This window comes from Falco biarmicus, chromosome 9 (genome assembly GCF_023638135.1).
Source record: "Falco biarmicus isolate bFalBia1 chromosome 9, bFalBia1.pri, whole genome shotgun sequence".
NCBI lineage: Eukaryota > Metazoa > Chordata > Aves > Falconiformes > Falconidae > Falco > Falco biarmicus.
In genome coordinates, this window is record NC_079296.1 from 28,812,598 (window position 1) to 28,839,014 (window position 26,417).

General features: G+C 36.5%; 1 protein-coding gene across 3 annotated transcripts in view; it reads right to left on the reverse strand.

Moving 5' to 3' along the window:
- The window catches only part of LOC130155412 (heparan sulfate glucosamine 3-O-sulfotransferase 1-like), a 61,383-nt gene that overhangs the window by 17,237 nt on the left and 17,729 nt on the right, over positions 1-26,417 (reverse strand). The window lies entirely within an intron of this gene.

The window sequence follows — 26,417 nt, forward strand, 5'->3', positions numbered from 1 at the left end:
CCCTTTTCAATGCAGTATGAGTTTTTCTGGAGTGTTAACAGAATTATTTTCAGCAGGTTTTCTGTGGCATCCTTCATCAGTAGCTTAGAAGTTACTTTAAGCCTTTTGAAGAACAAATGTCAGCATTTGAATACCAGTTAACTTGCAAGTCCAGTGAGATTCCTAGAAAAAACAGAAAGCGAAGTGCCAAACCAACACTTTCAAATCAGACTGCCTAAAAGCACAGAAAATCAGAAAGACATTCTGCTGCCGTTACTCGGTGAAGAGTACTTTACTCCATTAATAAAACAGGGTTGGACAGTGCTGAATGCAAGACTAGAGAATCTTAATTCCCTGTGTAAATAGTGGTTATAATCTTTAAAGCTCTTTCAGCATCTGATGCTTTTGTAGCTGAGAACTCCACTGAAAAAGTCGCCTGTTCTCAGACACCAATACAATCATTTTCCAACTCAGCAAGACACAAGAAACATACTCAAACACAGGTGTAACAATTCTCCAGCAAACATCTGCAGCCTGTGATGTATGTCCAAACCTTACACCATTTCAGAAGAACTTCACATTTTTTTAAAAAAGCCTCACAAACATGCAGTAATGCAGAAAGATTAACATGAAATTTAGTTTGGGAAAGAGGATCTCTGCTGAAATCCCAGAATTACTTATTACAACCTATCCATCCTCCTACTCTCAGCTTTTAGTATCGCACTGTTTGGTCATTACATAAAGTGGTTTGCAAAGCATAGTCATAATACTATTTCCCCCCAGTCCGGTTTGTGAAAAATGTACACTTCTATTTAAAGCAACATCATGTTTAATTTTGTGGCAATAAAGGACTTTTTCTGCATTCTGATTATGAATATTTAAGGTAAGAGGACTGAACGTGCCCACAGGGGAAAATAAATCTGGATTTTAAATTTAATTTGCAACGATAAAGTACGGAATAGTTATTTCTGTTTATAGCATGCTAAAAAAGGTAATGCAAGTAAGCAGTGTAAGCTACCGGTTATTGATGCCAGCTCTGTTTTACAGCAATGGTAATAGCTTTTCCTCTCAAGGGATGACAGTATTTCTTCTAGAAACTATAAATTTTATTTATTATTTTACATTTTTAATGCTGAATTTTGATCTTAGATTTGTAGTTTGATGTTTCTTAGCTAAAATACTTTCACACTCATGTCCCACTCATTTTTTATGGCACCTATTTAATTAAATACATTTCAAGCAAAAAGAACAGTAATATTAAGAGTGGGTTAAGTTTCTTCCAAAACCTTTCTGTCCAGGGAGGAAAGTCTGACATGGATGTACCTAGAAAGCTGTCACACCTACTGATGCCTTAAAGGGAATTATAGTCAAAAGAACAAAGTCACTTTGAGTTTATAGATAATAAACAGTTCAGAGCAAACTTTTGAGATCAAAATCAAGATGTTACAATCAAAGATGTTACTGAAGTGCCAGTGTGTGAGAAATAAAGAGGTTCAATTACTGAATGTAAAGAGTCAATTCCTAAACTATGGAGCTCACCAAAATTATATAGGAAATGAGATAGTAGCACATCAAAAAAATTCATAAAATGAAGCTATTTCCCCTGACATTTTTTAATAAAATGATGGATATCATTGTCATTCACAGTCTGAGAATTGTTTCAGAAACAAAATTTCAGTCAAATTTAGAAGTACCAGGAGAAATAAATCATGAAGTTTGATCTATTTCATAAAGCATTGTGGATCTACTGTGTTCTAAAGTATGCAAGAGAAAATTAATGTGAAGGATTTTAAACTATAACATGTAACCAACTTCTACCAAAACCACCACAAAACTGGTAGTGAAAGAGGAAAGGAGTAGAGAAAGCAATGGAAGTTACAAAAAGCAAAATATCAAGCATCCATAGGCAAAACCATGTTATTAATCATATTAATGGCCAGAGTTAGGTTCTATATTTGTGCAAATAAACACACACACATATAGCATACAGAGAAATAAAGAACAGTAATATAAAATAATGTACTCAGATTCAAGAATTTAAATTACTTGGGTTCATGAGGAATGCATGATAAATGTGGGTTATAAAAGTTTATTGCAAACAGATAAATGTGTATACACTGGAAACATGAACAGCTGTTCAAGCACAGAAGGCCTTAGATTTGTTACCACATAACAAAGCTTAGGAAAATTTAGACTTTACTATAGTGCATGTTTGTAGGAAGGCAAAAGTGGTAAGGATGGCATTGTGGTTGTGATTGGAGTGCAGACAATGAATCCAGGTTCAATTTCCACATTTTCCCATGGGGGCTGGAGCAAACATACCTTGGACAGCAGATGCTATAACAAAGTGAGATGGAGTTTGAATTTACAGTTGGTTACATGCTCTCCAAGCAGAGAAACCTCCACAAACTCTGAGACTATTCACAAGGAGAGTTAGAGCTCAGTGGCTGATACGTTTTAAAATTTACACCTGAGCTTTCTCACGGTGATTGCCCCTTGAAGACAAGCCTCGAGTGTGAAACTTTTCAGAAGCATTTACACTAGTCTAATTTTAGCCCCACAGAAGTCAGCCATGGAATAATTTACTTAGTAGCAAAGTTATGAAAATTATGGAAGTTTGAAATATTCCACTTTCTTCTTCACCTTATGCTCCTCAGAATTGTGTTTTTCACCTTGCAGTGATACTATAAAGGCAAATTTAAATACCTTGAATGTCCAGGTGACGGAAACGTGGAGGCAACCATAAAATGGATTCCTTAAAATTGTAATGGTGAGTTACATTGCTACAGCTGAATGATAAAAGGAAATGTTAAATCACCATGCAGATTTGGAAATATAGCATGTTGGAGGGATTTTCAATTACAGGGTTGACAAACTATCAAGCAGTATCAGCCCCCATGTTGAAAGATAACAATTTTAAAGCTACCAACAATAGTAACAAAAAAAAAAAGTCACAGTCATTGAAATAAAATGGGAGAAATTACATTGAAAAAACATGAAGGGAATCTTATATGCTAAAGGAAGGGAACCATGATATGCTAAAATTAAATCAATTTATTTAGATTATACCCCTCATAATCCACCACATATCCCTTTTTGCTGAGCAAAATTTTACATGGCTTTTAAATTCCATTCACCATGCAAGCTAAATAGCACAGGGAAAAGCACAGGCTGACATAGTTTACTTGATCTTTTGACAAAGTGCTTCACTGTTAGTTTCTAGGTAAAAAGCAAAGATTTAATGTGGATTAAAAAAATAGCTCAGAAACCAAAATGTAGGAATGCACAGGCAACCTTTAGCATCCAGTTAATTCAGAACCTTGCACCATGCATCTCTTCACAAAAAGATACAGGCTGACAGTTTCAAAGGAGCCTAAGGGAGCTTCAGTTACTCGTTCATTTGAAATTTGAATTTCAAATTAGAGATGGACACCTAGATCCCTCAGTCTTCCTGGAAAGCCCTACCCTTAGGATTCTTTGTGAAACACTCTAAAATCTCAATGAAAACTTCAGCTTGATATACAGTAGTGGACAATGGCAAGCACACTATTAGTATGCAAAAGCAGTGAGAGAAAATGTCAGTACAATTTTAATGTATTTTGGTAAAATAATGGTTCAGAGTGACTAGAAACAGTGAATTTCATTCTGGTCAATCTCTCTCAAAAGAGAGGGAGTTCAGAGGCGGCTGTCAACAGACAGTTGCAAGCATAAATAATTTGTTATTATAAGGAGACAGAAAAATACACACATCTTTTGACTTTCTCAGGAGTTTGTGCTTCGACTGCTACATTAGATAAATGAACTAGGATAACCCTTACTCATCCCTTTCAAGTTCATGAAAAACATGGTTCAGTGAAACAAAAAGACAACAAAATTAAACCCGACAAAGTTATATGCTCTGAAAAATGCACAATTAATCTAGGAGTGTCATTGCCACTAAATATTACTGAAGACCTATGTAACACAAATAAAAAAAGAAGGCAAGAACAGCCAACAAAGACATTTTAAGCTGTATTTGAAAAATATAGTATACAGTGTCTTAAGCAATCTACCATAAAATAGATTTTACAAGAGCTCAAGGGGAAACAGATTTCAATTTGAGAAATCTTCACTTCTGGGATTATAATAACTAAGAGGTAGATCATATAAAATACATAATAACGTATTTTAATATATTTTCTGAAGAAATTTTATATAATAAAGACTAAATAATTTTAATAGGTTTGGATGAGTTTGGGTTTTGAGTTCTGTGGAAAGAGGGGCAGAGAAAATTCTCAAATTCTGACTAAATGACCATAGTTTCCACTGTCATAGCTCAATGCACAGCTTCTAATGTTCCACTAACTTTACTGAAGACCAGGAACTATACAATTAGAGCATACTGTCTAACATTGATATTGAAAGTATAAGCAAAATTGGATGACTTCTAGAAGACAAGAAAAAGGACAGCAGCATGACAGACTAGAGTCGTGTCCCAGAGAAGAGGCTGCAAATACAAACAATAAAGCAAGCTAACAGAAAGTTAGGAACTCAGATCCTCCCACATATTTTAGATGCCAGGGCACAAAGTAACATGATCAATTGATGAATCCTAAACAGTTGTGTTGTATCAGCTTTTAATGAATTTGAAGATGTTATACTATGCAAAGAAAAACCTAAGAAGGTACACAGTAACAGACACAGTTCATTTAATTCTGGCTTGTGAGTCATGTTTTCTAGACTTGTGACCATTCCCACTGATCTCTAGACTCTGCTGCTTCATATCCACATCGATGGTGACACTGAACCCCTAGGCCTCTCTCATCAGATAAGACCTCACTAACATAGAACAACCAAACACATCACTTGTCTTCCAGACTATGGCTTGTGTAATTAATCCTTACATTCTTCCTGCTTTTTTGCTTGGATGGCATTAATTCTTGGGCAGTTTCTAATCCATCAAATCATGTGACATTCTTCTGTGCAGCACTCTTAGCTAGTCAATAACTCCAAACCTGGGATTTGTACAGTTAAACATTTCTGTTTATTTTCACTCGTAATCTGCCCCTACTAAACTGCAGCCTATTTTATTCAAACCATATCTTGAGTATAGCAACAACATTTTGACACACAGTCCTGTCCTCCAGTGACTTTTCACCCTTCCTCAATTAGTGTCACCTATGTCTCCTCCATCATCCAGGTCATTAATAAAAGATACTGCATATTGTTTTTCCTATGCTCAGAAACCGTGTACTCCGATGTAGGTTTCTGCCAATAAAGACTGAACGACACAGTGCAACTCTCATTCAAGATGTCTTAAAAAGAAAGTATAGGAATGAAATATAAGGCAACAGTTGACATGTGATTAAATACAGAAAAAAAATATACGAATATATGCAGTGAGTAAGTTAAAATATAATTAGCCATGAAGGGAACATACTTTCATGTAACAATAACACAAAAGATCTAGAAATGCTATCCCATTCATCTCAATGGAGATGTTAATTTCAGATTAAGTCAAATTAAAACAAACACACAAAAGAAACAAAGCCAGTGCTCCGTCTCTGAAACTACATGCAAATTGAAGCATACTTGCATCTTGGCAGCAGTTTTAACTGAAACATTTCTTAAGATTAATCTAAGAAAGGATATACTTGGTCAGACCAAACATTTCACTTGTCCTGTGCCCCCTCTCTAGCAGTGGCCCAACACGGACATATATGGGAGTGTACAAAGTCCAGGGAAACATCCAAGCAGACCTTCCCAGCCTCCAGTGAGTGAGTTTCAGTGGCTCTCAGACAGAATTGTCATCTTTGTAGTCCTTAACAGATAGTATTGGTAACCAGTCTTCCTACTTTTTGAATCAATGTAAACTCAGCATGTGGCAAGGAGTTCCATGGCATAACTATATGAAACATGAAAAAAATACCTCCTTTGGTTCAACTTAAACATACCGCCTACTAGCTACATCTAATGCCCAATGTCCTTGTAGTAGAAGTTGCTGAACAATCACTCATAATCTATTGACTCACCACTCATGAGTGCATAAAGTTGTCATAGCCTTCTCCAATTTTCTTCTTCCCAGAATGAAAACCTGTAGTTCTACTTGTTCCTTGTTTAAAAGATTTAATCATCCTTTACTCATCCTACTCATTCTTCTCTTTAGCTTTTCAAGGTGTAGATGCACCGTTGACACTGCTTGTAACTATGATGTTCTCTACTTTGTTCTATTTCTTTCTAAAAATTTCTACTGTTAAATTTGCTTTTTTTTGACTGCTACTATTTTCATAGCTCACACTGAATACACATATCTGTGAATATATAATCTCACAGTGAAGTTCTTGAACAGTAAGTGTCATTTGGAAGTCCATTCTTGGGCACAAAAAGGCTTTTTTTTTTTTTTTTTTTTTACCCTTTGAGAACTACTTTACATTTCTTTACAATGAACCTCACTTGTCACTTTATCACTCAGTATCACCGAGGTGCTTCTTTTCAGTTGGTTTTCATTTCTTGTATTCTGAGTAATTTAGTATGACCTGCAAATTTTTCTGTATAAAGCAGACTTCCTGTTCCTGGTGAATTTGAAACAATGCTAGTCTTAGGTCTTTAACAAACTGTTTAGTAAGCTCTTTCTTAGTCTATCTTATTGTGGTTTATGTTTCTATTTGACAGGCATGTCTTCATTTCTTACATACTGATTTGTTGGTGCCTCCTTGTAAGAAGGTTTAGCCAAAACCTGAATTGTTGAACAGACTAAACATACACCTGTTAGAGATGTATCAAAAATAGCTGAATAAAGCCATTTAAGATATAGTCAAATATCTTCAAATATATAGTGAATTAGAAAAATTCAGTGGAACCTCTTTGCATTCTAGTGGATTTCGATTTGGTACTTAAATCCAAGACCAAAACCAAGCAGATGGTTCAAGATGCCAATACACTGCTTTGGAAGTGGTCTAGATGAAAGCATTCTGCAGTTCACTTGTTGAGATTTGATGATGTTTTTGCAGTAAAGGTCCTCTACAATAAGTATGTGATACAAACCCCACCTGTCAGTAAGAATTACCTGCACTGAATTCAATAGCCTTGGAAGAGTTCATAAAAATGGGTTAAATAATGTTAATAAACCTATAACGCTTTTACTCTTGACATTTTATTATTTGGTCAACACTATGCAACTTCTCTGAAACTGAGCAACAACTCTATGCACTGCTCATTCCAAAACACTTAAGCAGACACCTGTCTACAGTAAAATGATACCTATCATCTACCTTTATCCAACTATTGTATGCTCTCCATGATCTTTATCTCTCCTATTTAACTTGTTCTGCACTCAGTATTTACCTTCATAGCTTCACCTTTCTCCTTTTCTTCCTGCACTTTATTCCTCCCTCCTTTTTCAGTTCTCCCCCTCCCTAGTCTTGCCCATCTTTGCCATTTTAATTACAGTTAGAATGACTTACACCAATGCTCCTCAACACAGTTTATTAGCAAATCTAGTTTCCAGTTGTATGCAAATTTGCCAAAAATCTGTCAGCTGAAATTCTCCACACTTGTGTGCCTGCCCAAGGTGATTCTTTTTTCTTAAAAATGGCAACTTACTGAGCTGAGCTGCTTCCAAGAATGAAGCTGGGGAAAATCACATTGTCTTTTCAGGTTACAATAAGAAAAATATAAAGCAACTTGCTCTTTAAGAAGCTTTAGTGTTGTTTCGTTAAATGGGGTTTTGTAATATGGCAAAGAATTGTCAGCATTTTACTGAGCCCATGAAAATTTCACTGAAATTTGGCCAAGTTATAGAGTTTCTATTAACTTCTGTTTACGTCTCCCCCGCCCCCCATCTTTTTTGAAACCTGGATGCCAAAACACTCTGAATCACCCACTACACACAGCCTGCTCCACCTTCCCACAGCTTTTTTTCGCCTCAGACCTGCCCCACTACCGCACAGTAGCTGCCAGGCACAGCAGGACCCCCCCGCTGTGCACCCAGGCTGTGCGGCAGCAGCCACACTCGAGCCCACCACAATGAAAAACTGCATGGTACAAGGGAGCATAAAAGCCACAAGGGTGCTGAAGAAGCCAAAAGAGAGAGACAGAAAGGGATGAGGCACTTGGAAAGGAAGACCAAGTGTGCTTCAATACTACAGGACCAAAGAGGAGCTAGAGGCTTAGCTGCTTGTAATCACTTACAGTCCATTCCCTAGACTCCAAGAAGTGAATCCAATAGAGGGAAACCCTTTCTACAACTAACAGAGGTTTCAAGCTTTCTGGTTTTAAGAGATTATACCCATATTTTTCCCTGTTTTATTTTTAAACAATTCTCCGATCCAGTTGAAATAGGTTAATTTTGAGAAACGTTCATCTTGAGCTAGATGATTTGCCTGAAACGGTCTCCTCTAATAGCTGGTAACTGGTGCATTATGAAAAAATGAAAAAATGACGTTATTAATATGCAACATGAAATACAGGCACCACTTCTAGCTTCCTCTATAAGACAGGAACTTGTACATAACATTTACAGACCTGTCCATGCAAACACCTTATTTGACCACCCTCTGAGTCTTCTATAGGCTTCTAAGTGAATCTACTACCTTGGCCAGTCCATTGATATCTGCAAATCCTGAATGCACAACCTTCTCTTCTGTGCATGAAGAAAGCAATTATCAGAGTATCAGCAATAATTAATATACATATTGAAACTCACTGCACACAGGATGCCTGCACATCATGTCGTTGGAAAAATCTGTAGTAACATGTGAACTGCCAAATTTTGCATTCTGAATACTGACCGATGTGTTTCTTTCTAGTCTGAATGGTACCCTGATTCTACTTTTCTCATCCTGAGCTTTCCTTCCTCTCTCTCTACTTACACTGGCTGCCTCCATCACCTATGGCACTGTGGTTATATTTTAGACTGCCAGCTTTGCAGCTGCATCATATTTAAAGCTTCACAAAAAAACCCCAATACTTGTGAAACAAGTACTACTAGGCACAAGAGAAGAACTCAAAGAGAGCAAAAGGACTAATAGTCTAAGTTATTCCTGTCACATCAAATAAAACAAAACAACAAATTACAAAAAGCAATTTGTCTTTCATTTCTGCTACCCAACTGTTTGAGATTTTAACTTTAAAATTGCACCCAAATTATAGGTAACTGCTGCAATTTAGCATTTCTTTAAATGATTGCATAGACAGCAGCATCCCCACATTCCCTTAAGTACCTGTGTAAGAGTAACATATGCGTACTTACAGGTTATTAGCAGACTGTAGAAAAATGTATGTTACTGTCCAAAAGAGTTTTACAGAACAATCAAGAAAGGACGAGAGCATGCTTCAGAGAATTAGTTAATATGCAGCACAAGAACTCAATCAAAGGGTGGAGCACACCTACACGAGAGACATACACCGGCAATAATGGTGAAGATGCTTGCTGTATCTGCCCATACAACAAAACTCATACTGTATGAATTTAGAATATATCCTAAAAAGATAAAAGTTGAACAATTATTTCTTGGTGGTAGTCTTGTGTAGCAGTAGTTTCAAGATTTCTCTTACCCAGAAGCCACTTCCAAGACATGACATCATGGAAACTCCATTTTAAAGATAAAAAAAAGTCTTAGCTGTCTCTCTAGTATCTGATGCCCAGCAAACCTTCTCATTTTCTCGCTGTCCTTTTGCAGTTCTGAAGAAAGAAGACATCTAATCCAACTTTGAATATTGTTAAACCTGCTCAACTTTACTGCCATTTCTACCTTGATATGGAAGCTTTCAAGGTTTTGTTTCTATTCCCATTCTAACAAAAACTGCCCAAACCAAATTTCTGTAAACTGATTCTTCTTTATGTTGCAAATAAAATTACACCTGCACTGAACTCTTCCTCCCCAAAACCCCAGAAGCTTATCTGCCATAACTAAGGACTTTACTATTTCTTTCACAAAGTTTTTATTCTTTTCTATGCAACGTAACTTCATTTTTTAAAAAAAAATCTAAATGGTAGTACATTGGTAATTTGCTCCACTAACAAACTTCACTGAATATTCAAATATAATACACGAACTACAGCAACTGATATCGGTGAAATACGCTGTTCGGTATACTGATCACAGGTAAAGTTTGCTTAAAATGCTCATGTATAAAATTTAAGTAAATTGATGCATTGAAATTCAAGGTTCTTCAGAAAGTAAGGAAATGATAAATATCACCAGCTTTGTTTCTCCTTTCCTAAACCAGAATAAAATAGTTTTGATGCTATTAGAATCTTAGCAGTTTATGCCTTTGTCAAGAGTACTGCAAACTATTTTGGGTTCCACCGTGTTTTAAAAAGCATTAACATAATATTGACTTAAAAAAAAAAGAAAAAAAAAAAAGAGAGAGTGCTTACCTATTGACACGTAACATTTTAAATGTGTACAGCTGTAATCCTTTTCAGCATGAGAAGAGAAACATAAAAATTCTCTAACGTAATACACATTTGAAGCACAATCCACAAAAGACCATTTGGTAGTTACAACTTTTTTCTTTAAGATCAATTGTTGATATCTCAACTAACTTTTACAACTACATTTTCACTTTTTCTCTCTATTCAAAGACAAGACTGAAGAGAGTTATCCAATAAAGCTCTTAGCCATGTTCTTGATTTTAAGCACACATTAGAATCCCTTGAGGTAAAAAAGCCACACTTAACTCTAAAACTGTTTTCTTACATTATTTTGTTATCAGAGATTTCACCCCCTAACAAAGACAACCAAGCAAAATATGTATATAATTATTTCCGTATCATGCTGTAGCTTCAGCAACATCTTCAGTTGGCATATCTTCCACATCAATTCCTGGAATATTTTAACTACACTGTTGTATCACGCACTTGGACGTCACTTCAGCAAGTATAAACCTTTAGGCTCATGTTAAGAGCTCCCTTTCAAGATCCATTGGAATTGCTCACACATCCTTAAAGACTTGATGAACTGTGACAAATGAGTAAGAAGGAAAAAGGCTCAAACTAGTCACGTTCAATAAAAATTAGATTCGGAAATATACATACAACATTTCAAGACTCCATAGAGATGGGAACAGGGCACCTTTTCCAGAAACTTCCAGTATATTTCAGTTTTTCCATTCTAAATAGACAACCTTTAATATCAAAGTCCAAGTTTTCACAAATGCAAGACTTCTACAAATACGGCCCAAATTAACAAGAGCAGCCAGGTACACATCACACGATAAGAACTACACCAAACAGCTAAGAAGAGAGACACATGAAGTCAACAAAGTACTTTTTTAAAGTACTTTAGAAAATGTAAGTTAAATATTTTTCAAAGCAACAGAAAATATTTTCTCATAGGATTTTCTTTGAAAGTGAATATTCACTTATTTGCTTACCAATATCAGTACTTATTATTTTAATATGTATAGTCAGATTAAGAAAGTTAATCATGCACATAGATCTGAGGTAACTAACAGGTTATGTTACCTCCATGTTACCAGTTTTGAATCTTACTGATGGAAAATGGTATGGAGTATGACAAATAAAATGAAACTCTCTAGTCCCACGCCACAGGGACTTTCATTGACCTCTTAACTGTTCCTATACTAAATTGCTACTTCATTTTTAATGAGTGTTCTATAAATGGAAGTAGTTGTTTGTATTCTCAACCTGCAAATGTTGCAAAAATTTCTAAAAATGGGTCAGCTGCAAAAATCTAAATACCTGCAGTCCATTAGTATACAGTAGTATTTAAAAAGTATTCTCAAGAATTGATGTTTAATAGTAGATGTGTATTTTAATGACAAATTTGAAATAATATCATCAAATAATGCTAATTTAAAAAATCAGGACACAGTAATACTCATGGGGAGTCCCATCACCCAAAATAATACATGTCTACAATTGACCAAAAAACGACACACACGTGCATATGCACAGAAAGAAATTGTGACTCGGCTTGAAAGATGACTTACGCTTAAGGATGCTTCAAGAGTCAACATACCAGAATTCTGTTCTGCCAGTGAAACCACTGCTGTACTTTCATAAAAGGTTTAATTTCAATTAATTCTAGCATGCTTAGCCTAGTTTGGATGAAAGAAGCCACATTGTGTTTCTCGCACCAACTAAGTTATCTTAATTGTAGCTACAACATGTACTGGAGATCACTACTGCAAAGCCATATAAATTCCAAAGCTTTCAAATTGATGTTCCTTCTGCAGAAAAACCAAAACTGAAACACTTCAATGTTTAACAAAAGTCGTATTTTGATGAGTCTTTGTTAGGACACTAATCTGGGCTTGTGGAAGCACAGTCAAGTACTTGATCTGCCTGATCGAGAACTAATTTTCCACTATTAGACCACACCACTTCAGGAATAATGCTTGTGTTTTCTCCTCCTTACCACAGCTTTTCCATCCTTTTCTCAAAGGAGAAACATCTTACAGAACAGTATACTTTTTCAACTCCAGTTTAATTCCCACCTCCTCTGGCTTTTCAGTTCTTGAGCTTGGGAAGTTGATAATAAATTGCAGGCATAGCTGCATAGGCATAAACGTTGTTGCTGCCATATATAGTTTTGAAGAGTCCTAAAGGTAACTGTACCATTCACTTCATCAACAGGACAAGGCATACAAGTAAAAGGCTGCAAACGTGCATTTTGATGACCTTCACAGAAGAACAGTCTGAACAAGCATGTTATTTGTATCACCAATTCATTAATAAAAGCTAACAACTCTGCCAAACACACCATCATTGTCTGGAAGAAATAAAAGCAATGTTCTTCAATAAATGTTACTTCCTTGAAGCAGTCTACCTTTTGAATTCTAGCTTTCATCCACATAAAGGCACAAACAGAGAATCACTGGCACAAGACGATCCACTGTGTAAAGCGTACTTGTCACTGTAACTCTTACACTCCATAAGACTGTGCTAAACTTAACATTAATTGTGAATCCCCAGCACCCTGCGTGTTTGGGACTTCACACTAAATTCATCTCTCCACTGTCGGTTCCAACATTTCAGTCTCCTCTCAGGCAATGCTAGTCTTTCCTCCTCAAACCTGTCATAAGAATACTCTTTCCTGTCTTTACGAAAGCATTCCATTTAAAACATACTTTAAAAAGGCTGATTTAGTGAACTTTCAAGTCTTGATCTATGCTGCTTTGCTTTTAATCTCTTCCTTGCACTCTGTTCTTGATCAGTCTCAAGGTAGATCTTAAAATGCAGCATCCAGTTAAATGGTATTTCAAGTTTCCATAATTAATTAGGAACCATTCTCCTTTCCTTCCTAATTACACATACGAATCCCTGAAGCTTAAGAAATAGGAGTGGGATAAAATAGTACAAACAAACTTTTATAACTGGGTGGCTTTTGTATAAGTATCTACAGCATGTGGCATTACAATGGCACAGAATCACAGAAAACTGAGGTAGGAGGGACCTCCAGAGGTCACTTAGTCTGCCTCTGCCCCAAGGCAGGATTCAACTATATTAAAATCATTCTTGACAGATGTGTGCAAAACCCAATCTTAAAAAATTTCCCGTGATGGAAATTCCACAGCTTCCTTAGGCAATCTACAAAAATACCATTACAAATTGTATCTACTGCTCAATATAGCAAACAGTTCTTACTGACACTGGTCTGCAGGATTAATTCTTTGCCAGTTTTAATGCACAATATGGCACTCCTGAATTCATACAGACAATGCACACATCTCTCTGACTAGGTCTAGAAAATGTGTGTTGGTTTTCAATTTTATAAAAAGAGAAATTCTGCATAGCTGATCATGAGCGCTCTTAAGTTACAGAGGACTTCATAATTAATCAAGGTAAAAATACACTGCATTCTCCGATAGTGTAATTTGTGGGCTAAATAAATTTATGTATTTTAGTATTATTTTTATACAGAAGGATTGAGATGCTTTCATGTACATACGTATATAGAAACATCCTCCATAGGTGGGCTGTGGTTTAAAACAGATTTATAATGCAAAATATTCTCAGTGGGTCTAGGTCTGTTGAAGCAAAGGATCTAATGATAAATTAGCGCCTTCACCAAACGAGGATTCTATGGTCAAGCCAGTGGGCTCCTGACACTTGTCTGCATCCTGACTTGCAGTGAAGGCTCAATACAACAGTTCACTTGCAAGCATGATTTGGGAATTCCAGTTGCTTGTAATTAGGATGTAGAATTAATTATCTACTAAAAACATAACAACAGGATTTTATTTGTAAAGGTGTCAGTTCTTTCCAGAATTTAATAGAGATTAACAAAGGCTTCTAACTTTTTTTCCCCTTCTTTTTTCTTTCTGCTTTATGAGAATAATTTTACTAGACAAATTGAAATTTTCATGGTGGTAGATGGATAAAGATTTTGCTGTTATGGGAAAGGGACTGCTTTAAGGCTTTAGTCCTGATACCTGGAAGAAAAAGGTACCAAAAATAGATCAAAAACCATTTTGAAAAGTGGAAATAGTTCACTATCTCTTTTTTGGTTTTATGTCCCCTAGAAAAAAGTTTTGAACTTGCCGAGTTAAATATTGACAATACTCTATCAATAAGTGTGTGTGAGCTTTCTGAAACAGCTGGAACATTATCTATAGATTTTTGCAGGTTCACAAGTGCTGTGCTCCCATTTCCAGTAAAAGCTGCTGTCTAATATACAAAGCTAAATGCCCCAGGGACACTGAAGTGAACATATTTTTCTGCTGCTTTAAGCACACCAGTAGTCATTTGTAGAGTTTACATGGCTTTCTTGTCAATACCTGCTGGTCACAGTCGGTGAAGAATCAGTTTCTCTTATGATCTGCTTGCTAATTAAGCATGGCAGTAGCTACACATAGCGACATTTTCAACAACCTGACACACAAAAGGAAATAATCAGATGTATTCTCAGAAGGCTTCGATCTTTAAATCATTTGGATTCTGTAGTTACTGCAACTGAAAGATAACAGAAAAAACTATGCCAGATTAACATGCAACTTTTCTGATAAATTATAACATACTTTATATATGTTATACATATGTATAGAATGCATGTATGTAGGATGGATATGTAGGATGGATACTTTAACTCTAATGCTCCACAACATAATTCTTTAAAAGAAAAAGTGTTAAAATTATTTGAAGCTATCACAATATAGGCCAAAAATCTGCATTGTCTTTTGCTTCTCCTCATTTTCTTCAGTGCTTCATAATCTACCTTTTCTGTTACTATCCTTCATTTATCATCATCTAACTGCACCTTATTTCTGTTGTCCATTCCTTTACTTGCAGAAGGATTGCAGAGTTTTGTCTTATGGTGCTCTTCTGCACACAAAACATCCTAGAAATTATTAACAAAGCTACTTCATTGCCCCATTTTAAACTGTTTCCTTTCTTAGCCTTCAAAAGCCCGTTGCTCCTTTGCTGAATGACTCCTTCTAACATCTCACTGTTTCCTCATATTACTCCTCCTTGGTTTGTGTCCGTCTGTTGTCTTTTAGCTCCTTCTTAGATTATAAACTCTTGGAGGCAGAAGTCTCTGGCACTTGTACAGCCCAACCCAGTGGTCCAAGTGAATTCCAAGCCACATTAGTCTTCCTCCAACAGTTAAGATTTCACTATTTTGTAAAGCCCCTTGTGTGCCTGGAGGACAAACCTGGAGTGGCTGGTAACCAAATCTTACTACTAGTTAATAACAGGCTGTTTAATCTGAGTAGGTAATGAAATAGAAAACATCAGTAAAAGTGAATCTGTTTTGAAAGAAATCTTCAGATGGCAAAGCCATTAGTAGAACTACCAGAGGTGACTGAAAGGCTTTTTCTCACTGCACAAGGAACAGTACCACATCCAAGCATGCTTTTGATTACTTAAAAGTCATGTCCAAATTATTTAAATAAAATAAAATAAACATTTATTTGTTTCTGATTTGTGGTTGCAACTTTTACATTCTTGTCCACCTATGCCTTATATTAATCTCCTCTAAAAATGAAAATTTGACATTATTGTAAAAAAATGTATCTTCTGCAATTCTGGACAAGAAATATAGCAATAAAATATAATTTTTAAAATATCCTAAAGACAAGAATGCAATAGAAGATGCTGCTTGTAAAGCCAACTGACATAAAAGAAAAATCTTAGAAAATCTAGTACTTTAAAAATCTGAAAGGACTCTCCCACACTTGTGGTAATAGAGATTGGACTTGAAACAGGAAGCTTCTATTGGCTACTTAATTGCTTTATTTACCTTATTAAGGTAATAAAAGGATCCACAGCTGCTATTGGCAACAATGGGTCCTGTTCCAATAGCACAGTGTTACTGGGTGACAAGTCAAGGCACACAGAGACCTCAGTCCACCACAGCATACTGTTTTTAAGAAGTAACTGTGGTGTACCCCTTGCCACTATAAATAGTCTTGATTTTAGTTCGGATATTGCAGGTGGTGAGGTAGCTCTCCTGCCCAGGCACTGTCTAGTGCTATTAATGTCTACTCTGCTCAGCATGAGATCTACAATATACTTCTGCTGGCAAAAAGATCTGACAGTGTTATTGTACACCTGGTTTTGAAGTAAACAGTACTTTAAAAACTACATAGACTTTATATTGAAGCCTAATTATTTTTTCCCCATTAGTGACAAACTAGAGATCCCCTGGACAGATAACAGAATAAAAAGACTTCAGGAAAAAAATATGTAAGATTTCATTTTAAAGACTAGTATTCTTTCCCTGCCCTTTGGGTTTTTTTTTGGGTTTCTTAATCATAAATGAGGTTGAGCTACTAAGCTGTCTGGAGAGAATACATGGTAGTGTTAAATAAAGAATCAAAATCCAGACACAGTGAAAAATACATTAAAAAATATCTACCAGAACTTTTAAATTAAAGTCTTCAGAAGAGTTAGAAAGCCTTTAAACTTCAATTTGATGAAGTTGTACTGAAAGGGAGCTCTCCCTGTTTCTGATAATTTTATTTCACCTTTCCATTGTAAATGGGTGGTTTTTGCTGGTTGTTGTTGTTGTTGTTGTTTTGGTTTGCTTGTTTGGTTGGGTTTTTTTTAATACTTTCTCACTTAATTGTTAGTTACTCTTTGAAATGCACCTCTTGACTGAGATTTTTGGCTGCACCTATAATAAAATATTTTCTGCTGTGGAATACTGGCAGCGTGCTGCCAGTGATCACCCATGCTGAGAGTCAATCTTCAAGTTTTCACTTGCCTGCAAGTAAAATGACTTGAAACATCCACAGAGAAGTTGCCTTGCTACTCCTTTTCCTCAAATATTTGTCACCTCAAAGGAAAACGTGAGCAGTGAAATAAATGTTGGGGTAGGTGAGGAGGAGATCCAGAAATTGTTTTTTAAGATTAAAGAACTCGAATTCAAATAAACCGTCAGAGGGTAAATAAATGGTCCTTTAAGAAAGAGGCTTGAGGAGGGCCACTTTTCAGAACCCGTCTGATACAAATTAGTTAGCGTTAGAAGCCTGGTATTTGTCTCCATGAAATTCCTTCCTCTCTGTTCAGATCAGACTCTTTTACACCCACTGAATAACACAGGAAAAGCCACAGCTTCATGAAATCTCTATGACTTTCCTTACCCTATAGCCCAGCTCTCAGAAATCAGGAGAATTTTATCTGGCTAGATGAGAAAAGGCCATGGTCCCTTTTAAGACATGTATCATTCATGTCCCCTCCTCTCATTGAGCATTGCCTCTCCTTGTGATCCTGAGATTCCACAGCAATTATCCAGAGATGAAGCTGAAGAAAACCTATTGCCTCTATGCATTTAAGACAGCAAGTCTCTCTGCTAGGACACATCAGCAGGAAGGAGCCACCTCCACAACAAAAGCAAGGTGGTATCAGCTTCAGCCCCCTTGTGTTTAAAGCACTGTTTGCTCTGTATGAATGGCAGCAGGACTTCCGCTAAGCCCTTACCAACTTGTAGTATTTAATTTGTATTTTTAATGAGCATTTGTAATAAACAGAAAATGGTAAAATTTTACTAACAATTGTACTACAAGGGTTTCTAATATAATGTGGTTTCTGTTTGATTATAAAGCTGGTACATATAGGACATATAGAACATCATGTCACATACGGTCTGTTGATTAGTTTTTGAAGTAAAGCATGATTAATCAACACCAAATGTCAAGAAAAATTTTAACTATGCCATTTGCTCTTCAAGAAGTATTTAGCTAACTTTATGCCACATTTTTAGCTTCCAAGGATTACTTCTTAAATCAGCAAACTTGGTTGATTGTAACTGTTGTCCTCTGTAAAATATATGTTGAAACAGGTAAACTTTAAGTAACACACAAATAAAAAATGGAAGAAGCTAATTTCCATAAAGTATTCTGTCTGCATCCTGCTGAAATGTCTAAAGATCCACCTAAACTACACCATAAACAAAAGTGGGATAGGAAATGTTACAGCAAGCAGTGCTGTCCATCAACAGCCTCACACATGAAATCCTGTATCAGTGAACAAAGAACAAAAGCCTTTGAGCTCCTTGCAACACCAACTGCCACTTATTAAATATTAGTATATTACCAACCATGTTCTTAAAAATGTATCAATAGAAAAAGGTCACAAGTAAGCCATCAGTTAAATTTAACATTTTTTTTCCTGTTTGAGGCTGTTGCACAAAGGAATGTTATTCCTGTGCAAGAATCCAACACCTTTTTACTAGGATGTGAGAAACACACAGTGTTTTGCATAAAGCTAGTTTTACCCTGAGTAAGAACCTTCTGGCATAAAACTGAATTAAAAAGAACAGATGGTTGCAAGAACATAGTAAAAACCCCAAACAAACCAAAACGAAACAACCAACCAACCAACCCCCTCAAAAACACAGATATCAAAGCATCAACTTGTTTTCCCCTAAGTTTTCCCCGAAAGAAGTATAACAGGAAGCTTTAAGAAGTTTAGATCATCTCATCTCCATAAGATTCAATCCAAAACCAAAAATACCAAACACTTAGATGCTCAGTATGGGCTAATTTGAACACTACCTACAGTGACCACTAAGCATTCTCAGATACTCAGGAACTGAATATAATTAAAAGGGAAAAGTCTTTGCTGAAAGTTATTATTTAACACAGAATTCATCAAACACAGTTTGGTTGTAAGTCTTACCTTGTTCTCTACCTGCTGTGAAGGCATGGCATTGCTCGTATTTGTTTATCTATGGAACATTTCCTGATCATTTAAAAAAAAAAATATGAAAAAAACGTCCTGCTAGGTAAAAAACCACGAAGTATTAATAATGTGCATAAACCCAAATACATTTAAAAATATATGAAATTCCTCACTTTCATTCATTCAAGAGTTGGTTTTTTACAGTTCTCAGACAGCATTATCTCTGGAGAGAGCATGGGATTACACTTCTATTCAACATCTGGGCTTGTTGAAAATTGACATCATCTACCAGCATAAGACACAGTTTATAAACAAAACAGCTCCTTAAGAGCCAATGTAAGAGCTACAATCATAGCAACAGTAGCAGATATACATGAAGTATGCTCACATCAAACTGCAAAGTGCACCAGCAACAGCTTCACTGCATCCTACATAAGAGCTACTACTCATGTGTGAACTCATTAGTGCACACACAGGAAGTCTTATCCCTCTGAGGAGCAAACTATATTTACATCTTTATATAAAGCTTTATGACTTCCATGGCCCATGCTCGGGCACAGGAATTTACTTGATTTGACCTCAGCCCAGGATGAGATGAAGTATACTTGTCCATAGAGTATTTGTTGTTAGAACTGACACATTTGTGAATACAGCATGGAAAAGTCATCAAATGTCAAGACATCTGAGCAAACAGATAAGCTTAAGGAAAGAAGTTGTACATTCAAGTGTGAAGTTAAGTCTGGCTTGCATCTTCTATTTGTATTTAAATGTGTGCAGATTCTTTTCTGCAGTTTAATAATGAGTTGTTTCATATGCACAGTCTGATCAGGAAGGTTATGCTTAGTATTCTGCAGTAAAACAACATTTTAATTAAGTTATAAGAATATTAATTTCATTCTAGTCTTTGATGCTCTTAGAAACAATTATAAAGCAGCAAGAATTTCAGAAAACAACTGTTAGTATTATTTAATTTTAATCAGAGATCAAAGTTATGAGAAGTGGTAAAAGCATTGGAAGTTTCTCAGAACAGCTGAAAAACCTTTACATCTGACTAATTAAAAGTACACTAGTCTATAATTCTAACAATGTACAATATGGACAGCTCCAGTAATAACGGCTACTGTATATAATCTATTCTGTGGCACATCTTCAGGGCTTCAAAATAACCAACAAGAGTTACAGGTGTGAGTTAGGATGTCATTAAAAATATTGACTCATGTTACTTTACAGTATCTGTAATAACCATCTTAAGAGCTCTGTTGTGCCACAGCAGTATCTGTACAGGTCACCATAGATGGGCCGGGGGGGGGGGGGGGGGGGGGGGAAGAAATCTTGAAGATTGGTAATGAAGAATGTGCAATTAAAGTGTACTTGGTATCATTTCATGTCTAAAACAAGCAATCTTCTATCTAGCCCTGCACTGAGCCATTGCAAAATACTTTAGTCTGTAGCAAAAGCGATGTATTCATGCATCTTCATCAACTATATTTTAATTTGAAAGTTGGTAAGTGAAGGTGTATATATAAACATAAATAAAAGATTATGGTGGAGTATCTAGAGGGTATCCTTGTTTATTGAAACAATAAGCACTGTTCTTTACCATTGCTGATACTACTAAATCACTTTAGCAATAAAGTTACTATTCAAAATCAGTTACTTCCCTGAAGTTATAAACTGTTGCCTTTGTGTGTATATTGTGTTTCAAAACAGATCACTAAGTGAAGCAGCTCAGAATACTCTGATACGGTTGCAACACCTTTAATGTAGCTCATTTTTCTGAAGAAAAGATTAAGGAAGAAAAAGGAAAATTTCAAAAACATTACATAATTTCTAATTTAGATCTATGAGACAAGGAAAAAGAGCCTAACTATATTACATCTAGGCTATTAAAAGCTGCATAACAGGAAGTTTATGTATCTATTTACTTAGAGAACTGGTAGGGATGACTGTCTGTCACAGTTAGAGTCACAGTACTTCATTCCTGACTAGACTTCACCAGTGTCTGTGTTAGCCCACAGCATGGACCGTGGGACTCACTGCTACTAAACTGATGAATTTCAATGTGCCGTGCCAGTTTTAAGTATCGCCAACTGCTCAAGCACATAAACATCAGCAACTAGCAGGTGCTCTGTAATACTGTATGCTGTACTTCATATCTGTGCTCTACACTGTCCTTCCTGATTTTCATTTTAAGAAATGCATTTTCAGTTTCATTGCTGTGTTACCAATTAGCAAATGCTAAAAAGGTGCTGCCTGAAGCCATACACAGCATCCCAAAAGGATAATCTGAGGAAAAGAGGGGCAAACTAAAACCAAGTCAATATAGAATGTAAACCAATATTTCCTACAATCTATTTGAAACAGATGGCAATCTGGTAAGATTTTACACAGTGTCGGTAGGAAGCAGCATATCTGCAGTATTATTGTATATGTATATTTTCCTGAAAACAAATCCTAAAATTTAAAAAGGAAATGATGACATCTGGAGAGAGTTTAAATGTATCATTTTTAAAGTGATAGATGAGATCGAATTAAAGCATTATTATTATTATACCCACAACTCTGTTTTTAATAATCAGGATGATAAGAGACAGGGAAAACTGTAAATTAGTTTTTCAACCCAGGAAATTTTTTTGTTTGTTTCTCAAAAGTATGTTTACAAAAAAAAAAATTGGAAGATTTGAATGGTGCTTCTATGACAGTGGCTTTGGGGGTGGAGACAATACCTTATTCTTCTCTCTTTGAAGGAACAACTAGAATAATCACATTTCAAAAAAAAAAATTTCAAAAATTTACATTTAGGTTCATTTCCTCAAGAACAGCCACCTCTCTCTATACACCAGTCTCTAAACCTGAGTACATTGATTTGCATTTGCAGTTAATTTTCTGGGAAATGCATAGAAACTGAAAAGCTTGAATAAAACATCATTTATATTTAATGCCCAGGATGTCAAAGCTGTAAAACTTAGTAATTGGAATGATCAGCAAGTTATTTCCTAGCAAAGCTTACCAATACAAGAGAACACCTTACCTAATGCAGAGACACCACAGATAAATAATAAAAGAACAAGCACGAAAATAAATAATTTCTAAAATCCAAAGGCAATCTTCTATCTCAGAGCATGATTCTCTCTTTCATGGCTGACAGAGGAAACTTGATGGTATCAGAAATGCTTCTGAGCCAGATTTGTTCTTATTCAAAGATTGTTTCTCCTTTTTTTTTTTCCCCAAAACAAACTTTATCAAATCACTCCACTAAAGATACAGATTCTGATGCCTTTTTAAGTAACTAAATCCCAAAAGTTAGACCCTTCTAACCATGAGTTTCATTTCTGAAATATAATCTAGGCTGTCAATATGTACAATACCTCATTTTCAGAAGTTCCAGTAAAATTGAAGAGTATTATTTACAGATAGTTTCCCTAAGCAGTTGGCTTAACTTCGTGCACAACTGCAAAAAAAAAAATTGGTTTTGGAAGATGTTGCATACTCCCAGTCAAGACAATGTGAAGTCCACCCAGATATAACCATACACAGAAGTGCATCTCAAAAAAAAACCAACGCAAGAACAAAAATTCACACCAAAAAAGCCCTGAAGAATACTATGGCTACCGAGATGTTTTGAATCTACATAAAAGATTTGGCAAAACAGTCTACTCGGCATGGCAGCTATCCTAACATTAACAAGGAGCTCAACATGACCCAACAGTGCACATTTGCAGCCCAGAATGCCAACCAGATGCTGGGCTGCATCAAAAGAAGTGTGACCAGCATGTCAAGGGAGGTGATTCTCCCCCTCTACTTGGCTCCTGCAAGACCCCAGCTGGTGTACTGCGTTCAGGTCTGGGGCTCCCAGCATAAGAAGGACATGGACCTCTGGACGATCAGAGGGCTGGAGCATCTCTCCTATGAAGACAGGCTGCGGGCATTGAGCTTGTTCAGTCTGGAGAAGACAAGGCTCTGGGGAGACCTCAGAGCAACCTTCCAGCACCTAAAGGGGGCCTACAAGAAAGCTAGAGAGGGACTTCTTACAAGGGCATGGAGTAATAAGACAAGGGATAACGGCTTTAAACTGAAAGAGAATAGATTTAGATTAGATATAAGGAAGGACTTCTTTACTGTGAGGGTGGTAAGGTACTGGCACAGGTTGCCCGGAGAAGCTGTGGACGCCCCATCCCTGGAAGTGTTAAAGCCACATCCACCCTGGCCTTGGAGCACCCTGGTCTAGTGGCAGGTGTCCCTGCCCATGGTAGAGGGGTTGGAACTAGATGATCTTTAAGGCTCCTTCCAACCCAACCCATTCTATGATTACTACTTTGGCAGGGGAGGGATATATGGCAAGCGTACTAAATTCTTTGGGTTTTGTTATCCAAGAAGAAAATAAAAACCTTAACAGAGATGTAATTCTTAATAGTACCAGTGGATTAACTGTCACTTTCCTAGCCAAGTAATCAAGGATTAGAGGTTTAGCTTCTGAAAGAAAGCTTTTATTTCTGTTTTCACTGTTCCTAAAAAATAAAGTCCTCATAAACCCTGCCAACCAATCTACTGGAGACACATTTCCTAAAGTAAAAGTAGAAGCCTAAAAACCTCTGTGTAAAAACTTACACGGCAGACATGCTATGATAGGAAAATCCATGTAAGGTTTTCTCTCTGCTATCTCTGCATTTGTATTGATTTCCTTAGTTTCTCTAGGACTGTTTCGCAGGTGCAGAAGTGATCTCCCAGCAGAGAAAGCTTGGTCTCAAGGAGTATTTCTTGCACAGAGCTTTGCCTTAGGACATGTCACTAGTGATGTGCAATATTGTCTCGCTAATTGATACATATATATATAATATGAAATGGCTACAGGTTAAAAAAATTATTCACACTGATTCTCTTCTTCCATTTTTATCAGTTAAAACATTTTAGACTTGTTAGATTATAAAAGCTAAGATCACCTCTTTGGGTGGCACAGGGTTGAAAAAATTTCAGTCTCATACTCAAAAGTTCTATCTACTAGGACAAGAGGAAGGAACACTGGACCTGTCTTCAACTAAGTCTGAGGGGAGTGGAGGTAAATTACACTAAAAAACCAACATGCACCAAAACTAGAAGCACAGTCTATTGCAAACTGCTTTCCTTCCCAGGTTCTGAGAGGGCAAGAAGCTCCTCTGTAAGGAGAGGACAGATACAGATGGGAATAGAAGGAAAGTTCCCTTCTCCCTAGATCCACAATTCAATTGAAGAGTTGTTCTTTAGGTGTTTTAAGTTTGCATGAAATTAGCACCCTCTGTGCAAGCAATGCAGATAGTATTCCTATCTTAGTTGAATCAGTCTCTGAAGCCACCACTGACTTTAGAGAGCCTAGACTCCTAATTTTAACTTTATTGGGTGCCAAAGTTATAGGGCACAAAGAGGGGTGTTTGTGTAATCACATGATGGAAGTGGTTATCTAACTAGTTGGCTTCAACATTCTGAATTCTAATGGTCAGCATTACCTAAATATGGCTCTTGGCATCATCAGCTCCAAATGAATCTAGCATGAGATACAACTCCTCAAGTTGCCTTTCCCAAATAAGCTTTGAGACATAAAGAAACAACATCAGTTCACCTCCAAGGTACTGGTGGATTTCTGCTGATGAACTAAGAAACAACTAAAACCACCAAATGCAGTAGAAACAACTCGGGGCGGTGGAGAAGAGTAACTTTTGTACACTTTTCTCTCTGCTGGCACCTACTGCTTGTGTACAGAGTGAAACAGTACAAACACTTTAAGTGTGGTCAGAAATTTTCTCTGATGCTATTTTTTACACTTTATTTCCTTTACGTCTCATGCTTTGTGTGGCACAGGAGAATAACACGGGTGACACATTCTGTGCTTGAGTTCTGGCTGATCAAGGTAGCATGGAAGGATGGTCTATAAGCAACAAAAACACTGGCTCCAGTCAGATGATCTTCCAGAAATTTTCCTTCTAGATGAATTAGTGCATTAGTGGTGAACCACAGTAGTAATACTAGCACAGAACATTGATACTTCAGGAAATGTGCTTGTCTGCAAATAAAGGACTTAAATACCATCTTAGAAATGTTTGGCAATCCCTCAATATACACTATTTTTGCAATTTAGTAATTAATCTGTAATTCTGAATAACTTCAGTTACAAGCCAGAAATCCTAAAATGCTCCTAAAAATCTGAGTGCATTTTTGAATTAATTTATTCTGTGGAAAATTTAATTCAGGCTGAAATGGAATATCTCGCTTAAAAAAAAGAAAAATCAGTTTTGGTTTGTAGACCTAATAGAATAAACTTCTACCTGCCTTACTTGCTTTATAAAATCTGAGAGATATGTAATGAAAAAAAAAAGAATATTTTTTGGTTATATGATGACTCAGAATACGTCACCTTTTTTCTTACTGGAACAATAGGAACTGATTGGAGACATAACCTACAAGCTTTACTGAAATGCTTAATGTTACTGAAGTGATTAGACCTAGAGCATTCACAGAGGGCACCAGGAACATCAAGATCTTTTATTCTCATTTCAACAGATATATGCTTCTAAATAAAAGGCAATTAATTAAGAACGTGCTTAAAAATGTTTTTCTTCCAACATTATTTTAGCTATTGTTCAGTTGGCTTTCATTAACTTGTATCTCATCTCTTTATCATCCTGTAAAATTTACTTACCTATATGAGATTGAGATTATTTTCAAATAATAAAAATACCCAAACCCCAAGCCTCCCACTCCAGACCTCTCCTCACAACAAAAAACTGTTTTCCTACATTCAGACTGAATTCAGGTGTTTCAGTTTATGTCCATTGTCTCTTATTCTGCCACTGGTCAGAAGAGTATGGGTTCATCTTCTTTGCACTCTCCAATCAGGTATTTATAACACTGATAAGGTCTCTCTGAGCCTTCTCTTTAAGCACGCACACTTATGACAGATTAGACACATAGGGTTAATTGCCTTCAATACCTTTTTGGTATCAGAACTACAAAACCAGGAAGCCCATTTTTAAAGTGAGGCAGAGTACCTGAACATATGTAATGCTACTGTTAACAACAAAGGAGCTTGCTTACAAGGATGTCATCACAACAGTGGAGCCAGGTTCTTCCTAGTATTGCATGGTGGGAGGACACAACACAATCTAAGCTGAAACATGAGAGATTCTGACCGCATGTAAGGAAAGGCCTTCTTACTATAAGGACAGTCAGGCATTGGAACCAGTTGTCCCAGAGGCAACAGGTTGCCACCAGAAGTGGTACAGTCTCCATCCTCAGACATTTTCAAGACCAGACTGGGAAAACCCTGAGTAGCCTGGCCTGACTTCAACACTGACCCTGTTTTGAGCAGAGGGCTAGATGAAGATAACCCCTG